We start from the raw sequence: 7,891 nt of genomic DNA, 5'->3' as shown, positions 1-7,891 counted from the left end.
AATGATATGCAGTCTTTAAAAGGAAGGAAATTTTGACACATGTTACAACATGGGTGAACCTTGACGCCATCACGCTAAGTGAAATAAGGCAATCACAAAAGGACAAGCATTGTAAGGTTCTGCTTATATGAGGTTCTTAGTAAAATTCATAGAAAGTAGAATGTGGTTGCTAGGGGCTCGAGGAAAGAAAGAAAAAGAAGTTAGTGTTTAATAGGTTCAGAGTTTCAAAAAATGAGTATGCCTTGTGTTTTGACTTCCTCCCTCGTTCCCTAGGGGCAGTAGAATTTTACATCTTTGGGACAGCCCAGGCACCCTAGTTCAAGCTCTAGATTTTTTCATTCTTTCCACTGAAAGCCGTACTGCGAGGAAACAATAAGACAAATCAAGAATGGGACATTTTATCAGACAGATGGCCTGGCCTCTTCAAAACTCAGTGCACCTAAAAAAGAAAGATGGGGAGATTTGTTGTTGCTTAGTTGCTAAGTTGTGTCCAACTCTTTCGCGACCCCATAGACTGTAGCTCCCCCAGGCTCCTCTGTCCACGGGATTTCCCAAGCAAGAATACTGGAGTGGGTTGCCATTTCCTTCTCCAGGGGATCTCCCTGACCTGGGGATCAAACCCACATCTCCTGCATTGCAGGCAGATTCTTTACCACTGTGCCACCAGGTAAGCCCATGGAGAGATTACTCTAGATTTAAAGAAAAGTAACCAAACACAATTCATGCATGTATTATTGGTTCCTAGCTGGAAAAAAGCAACTCTAAAAGACATTGGGTGAACAACAGAAAAAGTATGAGTTGTTGGCTCAATTCTAGAAAACATTTTAGAATCTTTGTCAATTGTTTTAGATGTAGTAATGGTATTGTGGTTATGTAGGAGAACCTGCTTACTTGGAGGAGCCATATGCTTAAGTATTTAGGAATTAAGTGTCATGATGCTTGCAACTTACAAATGACTAAGGGGACTTCCACCTGCCATTGAAGGGGACACGGGTTCAATCCCTGGTCTGGGAAGATCCCACATTCCATGGAGCAACTAAGCCTGCAACTAAGCAAAAACTACAGCCCATGCGCCCTAGAGCCCGTGCTCTGCAACAAGGGAAGCCACCACAATGAAAAGCCTATGCTCTGCAACTGGAGAGTAGCCCCCACTAGCCACAACTAGAGAAAGCCCGCATGCAGTAATGAAGACCCACCACAGCCAAACAATAAAACAAAATATTAAAAAAACCATATGCACACGACAGCAAAATAACTGCAGAAAAATCATAAATAACAGCAAAAATAGCAACATCATAGATTACGAAATCATTGAATCTAACTGGTGTGTACAAAGATGTTCATTGTATTACTTTTTCAACATTTTTGCATACTTAATAATAAAGTCTTTAAAATTGAGTATTTGTGGATTAATAATTATTAAATCAGTAACTGATGCTTTCTATAGATAAAACCACCATCACCACGAGTCACTGTGTTATCAGGCACTTTGCTAAACTTTTACTCATACTATTTCATTTAATTCCCAAATACTCTATAAAGAGGGTACTTTCACTAGTCTTACTTTTACAGATGAGCAAACTGAGATGCAGAAATTAAGTAACTTCTGTAGGATTCTCAGCTAGTGGGTACAGAGTCCAGATCCACACAGTTGGCTGCAGACCGGGTCACCTCCTCAGAACTCCTGGAAGCACTAAAGATAATGTCAGGCTTTGGAGCAAGCCTATGGCAGAGATGTCTTGGAACTGGAAAGCCTTGTAAAGACCCTCAAACCATGGCTATTAAGGAGGCATTTTACCACCTAAGAGTAAGGTCTATTTAAATTGCAGAGACCCAAAGTAAAGGCCTCTGTTACCTGGATTCCAGTGGTAAAGCCAGGTATTTCCCAAGAAAACTCCAAGAGGGTATAACAAATATTATTTCATCTGTAGCCCTAGGAAGGCTGAGAACAAGTGTAAATAATTATTTCTAGTTGCAGCTCCACAGGCTTACCTGAGGCTGCTGACTCCTTGATCCACCTGGCTTTAAACAGCAAAAGCAGTAACTACAACAGTTAACATCTCTGTAACACTTTCAATGTGCTAGGCACTCTTCTAAGTGCCTTAAATACACTAACAAATCCCCACAACACCCCCATGGAGTAGGTATGTTCTTATCCCCATTTTAAGGAGGGGAAAACTGAAACACACAACATAAGTAAGAGCCAAGATTGCAGTGATTCCAACAAGAGTCTGCTTGTAGCTTCTATTAATCCAGATGGGACCCAAAAGCTGCCTAGGGACTCTTGGCAGTCCTGGGGAGAACTATGTGTCAGAGCTTGCCCCGACCCTGTGAGTTTAGTGAAGTCACTGCCAGCCCTCACGGTGGTGGCCCTGAAGGAGGCCGCTGCCCTCAGTGCCTTGCCAGACACTGTGTGAACCTATGTTCTGCTTTCCTCCTCTTTCTGAACTTGGCCTTGTTGCTCTTCATTTCATATAAAGCAGCAATAACTCCCAGGTGATCTGATATCCAAACTAATCACCCCACCTTGCTACCTCTCCAGGAGGTAGTGACCCAGCCCAAATAAACCACAGGAAATGCGCAAGCTTATCTTCAACAGAAAGAGGAGAGGCTTTCCTGGTCAGCATCACCTGATACAGCCAACCACAAAGCCAGCCCCTGGACCTGACGGTAAGGTGAAGCACAGCTAGGCCTCCATAAGTCTCACATTCCCCACCCATTTTCTCCCACCTGCCCCTGGCTGACATTTAAGGTGGCAAATGAACACCCAATAGGAAGGTGCTGGCCTTACTTTGTCAACTTTCCCAAGAGAACATCTTAGGATCCCTTCGAGACAGCAGTATCCTACATGAAGGACTGGCTCTCTGGTGACAGAACTTCAGGCGTGGTAACTGAATGAAACTTATTTTCCTTCTTTCCTTCTATAGTGGAAAAAGAGAAAAACAAATAAAACAACTTTTGTTCCTCTTCATTGGCTCTACAAATCAGCCAAGGTTTTGTGTTCAGTGGTCTCAGCTCCTGTTTTGTCTTGAGAGGATGACAGCAGTTGGCTTCTCTACAATTCAAAGGTCAAGCCCAAGAAGGAATTAAGCTGGAGGTGCTCCAGAGGATGGGGTGGGGATGGGTGGAAGGAAGCTGGGTCTCCGTGAAAAGACAGGGAGTTGAATTCTATGAGCCTGGGGGGACATTAACAGGGAGGCCTCCTCAGAAGGTGGAGATACTGCTCCTCTGTACAGGGATCTGGGGGCTGGAAGCTCTGGGGAAGCAGGTGGTGCCTGGCAGTCAAGCCTCCAAAGTGTCTACGTAGGAGGGTCTCAGTGGCAGCAATCTGGAGAGAGGAGAATGGTACTCTCAGCTGTTTATGTGGATGTAAACATGGAAACGAGCAAGGATTAATTATCTATAGCAAAGATTGGGGGACCCTGACCCAGATTATGGGAGGAGGGTCTAAAGTTTCCACAAAGCTCCTTCCACTCTCCCTGCATCCCAAACTTGGAACAAAACTATCAATTTGGGGACAGTCTCTAATCTATGACCTTGAAAACATGGTCAGGGCCCCTCCATGGCAAAGTAGACACGATGATTAGAAATCTTTTAGTCAGCTAGCTGCATCTCATAAGAAAAGAAGCAATATTAATAATGGTGGCTGTTTTATTGACTGGCTTCTCTGATGGCCCAGTGGTAAAGAACCTGCCTGCCAATGCAGGAGACACACGTTTGATCCCTGGGTTGGGAAGATACCCTGGAGAAGGAAATGGCTACCCACTCCAGTATTCTTGCCTGGGAAATCCCATGGACAGAGGAGCCTGGTAGGCTACAGTCCATGGCGTCACAGAGTCCCAATTTAGCTACTGACATGCATGCACGCACGCGTTTTATTGACTATCTCAAACCCTTGTCCTGCTTTCCTGTTCCCAAGTAGACCCCTGCATTCTAGTACTGCTCAGTGCATGGGAAGAGACAATTCCAATAATAATTGACACTGAGGACCCCACCAGCCAGGCCAAGAGGGGACTCAGCCTGATTTCAGTTGATTTGGAAAAATAAAGAGATGTGTGTTTTCTTGCTCCTTGATGAAGTGGAGCAAATTCACATCAGCTCTTTAGCTGACAGTGGGAGGGCAGTGGTGGAGGAGGGGAGTGGTTAGAGTGATCCTCAAATCACCAGGCAGCTGGAGAATCGACCAGGCTCTGCCCTCCTCCATTTGCCTTTAGTTGGCAAAAGACAAATTAGCCTGGCACCTTCTGAGCCAGAGTTTGCAATGCAGAGTCTGCAAGAATGTTTGCTCTGGGAGCTCCACTGTTCTTTATCTCAGCAGGTGTAATTTCCATCACATGATTGTCTTGGATCTGCTTTTCCCTGCTCCAGCCCAAGCTTGCCAACTCAGACAAGCATTGCTGAGAAATAAATAGTCCTTCCCCGTGTCAGCCCAGAAAGCACGGGGGGTGCCTTTATATAGAGTATAATGAGCCTTTCCTGACTTCTGGATTTAGAGAAGGCTTCTCTCTCTCTGCCCTGAGGCCTACAGCTGAACGTCTTCTTTGCAGGGAAAGCTAGGCCGACCCTGCAGCTTCCCCTGCCCTGTCTCAAGCTTTATAGGCTGCTCGCAGAGCAGTCAAATAAGGAAGACTTGGAGGAGAGGCAGAAAGCCCAGTCCAGGGCCTCCACAGGTACACAGCCACAACAGCTGACTGCCTTTGCAAATTCCAAAACAACCTTGCTGTCTCCAGCCCCAAGGGTCATTTCCCTTGTGCTTAATGTTACCTTGAGCAGGTAACTTCCGTTGTCTGGGAAACACAAACTAAGGAAATCATTAAAAGGAGACTCCCCAGCCCAAGTACCAAAGGTTCAGCCACTTGGCCCAGGAGGAGGAGACGGTAAGCCCTGTCCACGGAGGCTGCCTGCCTATTTGTACCTAAAAAGTTTGGAGGGTCCTGTGAAGCCAGTTCAGGGTCTGACCTTCCTCCTTCAGGCCACAGATGTTCCCTCTGGAGGTCTGTTCTGTCTGCACTGGCTTGGGAGAATCTGACAAGGACTAAAAGAACTTAGGATGGGTTCCTGGGACTCCTCAGGAGGGAGGTCAGGCCCTTGTGGAGACCCAATCTTGCACCTTCTCCAAGTTCTCTTAGAAGTGTTTTAGTTTGATAGGCTCTTATATGAACATCATCAAGGGAAAAAAACTTCTGAAACTCTCAACACCCTTATTAACCAGCCTGTTCTTCCACCTGTCCTTGTCCAGGGGCCTTCACACTTTGTATAGAGTTTTTCTCAACATAGGTAACTGTTCCCACTTTCTGCATCTGCTGCATCTCAGCCCTCCACTTTGTGAGTCATTTCGAGTGTTCGTTTAAAGTTCAGCTTTCAGGGCCCCTTATGGGTGAGACTTGACTCTGTACTTCTGAGGGGGGGGCACAGGATTCTGCTCCCCTCCCCTGATACAAGACTTAACACTTAATGATAACATATTTCTTATAAACTTGCTACAGGGTGATATAAACAAGATGAAAGAAAAGGAAGTCATTTTCTTCAGTGCTTGTTAAGAGACCTAGTAGCCACTCCCACCCCGAGCCATCTCTGATCAGCGCTGGATCTTCTTTCTCCATTTGCCCCTCAGGATCCACTCTGCAGCCTTCTCCACCTGCCCGTTGTCCCCAGATACTGAGCTCCAGGGACTGCATCTGCGGGCTCCCTTGGCTCTGTAGCCTCTGGGAGGGTTGGCCTATGAGGTTGGCATATTTATTTCCCTGGTTCCTTCCTGCTATGCATCTCTCTCCACCTACTTTCTTTCTCAGTTCCCTTAAGTGGATCAGGGCCTCTTTGCTTTTTCAATTTGTAATATGAAAAGGTGGTGACGGTTCCTGCACTTACCAGCCCAGGAGCGGTGTATCATCCCCTTGTCCTTATCTAAGACCAGCCTATCTTTTGCAAATAAAGTCTTTTATTACAATCTTCTCTAATGACTCAATATAAGGTTTTTATTGGGGAGGAGGAGGGATTCAGGTCCCTGACTGATGCAACCTTTAAAACATTTTGCTTTTATTAATATTCCTAAGTTGAAAAGACCCTGATGCTGGGAAGGATTGAAGGCAGGAGGAGAAAGGGATGACAGAAGATGAGATGGCTGGATGGCATCACCGACTCAATGGACATGAGTTTGAGTAAACTCCGGGAGTTGGTGATGGACAGGGAGGCCTGGCGTGCTGCGATTCATGGGGTTGCAAAGAGTCGGACACGACTGAGCAACTGAACTGAACTGAACTGAAGTTAAGAGAGGGAGTTTTATAACTTGATTTTTCCCTTTGTCAAATTTCTGCAAATGGGGTTTGAGTTTTTCCTTGGAAAAAATTTTTTCCTGATAAAGCTAGTGTTTTTTTTTTTTTAACATTTTTAAATATAGAAAATAACTTTGGGTATATTGTGAGAAATAAGATCCTTACTATAGTTGCTTTAAAGAGATTATTTTGGATAAATAGGGAAAAAATTCTTATAAATTCTGCATATTGAATAAGCACTGCCAGGTGGTTCTGATGCATGCTGCTTTAAGTGGGCTCTTTAAGTTCCTCCCAAGGCAGCCCTCTTAAGATGTCAGCAGCCCTGCCAAAGTGCCAGGATGTCCCTAATAAGTGCCTAATGTCCCCATTAGAGCTCTTATCAATGAATTTGAACTAAAACAATTTTATATACAAGAACGGCCTATATATGAATTTTGGTGAATCTGTCCTCAGTGCTTGTTTTTGAAGTCCAGGAAAGCTGTGCATATGATTTTTTTGTTTAATTTAAACTCAAGGCTTTCCCTTTCTTCATGTTCCCAATTTTTAAACTTACCTTTTTGTCTCCCAAGCTCAAAGCAGCTTTTCTGTGAAGCTCTTGATCCTTGTGCACCTGGAATGAGAACATCACAAGAGGCACAGCTTTGGCAGATGGATCTGTGCCAAACAGAAGCCTAAGCCTGCACTCAGTCCTACATCTTCTCTCCTAGCACGAGTGCCTGACTCAACCTCAGATGTAGGAGAAGGTTCTGGGATGTCATCTTGCCCCAGCCTACCTCCCTCAACTTCAGCCCTACCTGCTTATCCTTTCCCTGACCTAACTGATTCCCAAATCCAGTCCCTTCAAAGATATTCAATAGGAGATTGATTATAAACAGAATAGGCTCATTACTGCTCTGAGCTGCTCATTGGAAACCATTGCTGAATATTGCTAGGTACTAAGCTTTGTTTCCGTGATGCACTCTCACCTCCAGGAAGGGTCTTACACGGCTTAGGCGAGGACAAGTTCCAGCACATGAGAACTGTAAGAAAATCTGGAACAGAGGCCAAAAGTGACCCAGAAATCAAATCTCCCTTACCTTGATATGTGCCCCACTCTCCTCAACAACTTCAGACTGGCCACTTCTTGACAGCTTGCCTTAGACTTGCCTTTGATTTTCTGACACTTGTCTGCATGGACTTACACCATCTCTGCTTGAGGTTCCAATTGCTGGTTGTCAGGCTGCCCCGGCTTCTGTCCTCTAAGCTCCCTCTGTGAACTCCGAGCAGCAAGCTGCTCCCTTGCTGACTCCATCCTGGCCTGACCCTTTCTCTGATGAAAGGCAGGTCCCACCTGATTGTCAGTTTCATCTGACACAGAATAATGAACAACCAGAGCCACTTACTTCCCAGCAAGCAGGAGCAGTCATCATCAAAAGCTTCCAGGCAGATGATGATATAATCAGAGCCTTGTTTAGGGAATATATATATATATTTTAAAACTGGCCACAGTGAAATATAGACTTGCCCCTAAGGTCTGTGCAGCCCAGGGCTTAAGTACAAATGGAAACCCACATGCCACATGTCTAGAAGTTATAAATCAAACCAACAAACTATTAAATAAAATATGTTCCATCCCCCTG

The 7,891-nt window shown here is 45.0% G+C and overlaps 1 long non-coding RNA gene across 1 annotated transcript; it reads right to left on the bottom strand.

Moving 5' to 3' along the window:
* Window positions 1-239: 239 nt before the first annotated feature.
* LOC122443766 lies at window positions 240-7,474 on the bottom strand. Its single transcript, XR_006270108.1, has 3 exons — window positions 7,454-7,474; window positions 6,826-6,882; window positions 240-439 (listed from the first exon to the last, which is right to left on the bottom strand). It is a non-coding gene; the product is annotated as an uncharacterized LOC122443766 (long non-coding RNA).
* Window positions 7,475-7,891: the final 417 nt, after the last annotated feature.

Source organism: Cervus canadensis, chromosome 6, assembly GCF_019320065.1.
Source record: "Cervus canadensis isolate Bull #8, Minnesota chromosome 6, ASM1932006v1, whole genome shotgun sequence".
Lineage (NCBI taxonomy): Eukaryota > Metazoa > Chordata > Mammalia > Artiodactyla > Cervidae > Cervus > Cervus canadensis.
Note: the sequence above shows the minus strand (reverse complement) of the source record. Positions and strands in the feature narration are given on the sequence as shown.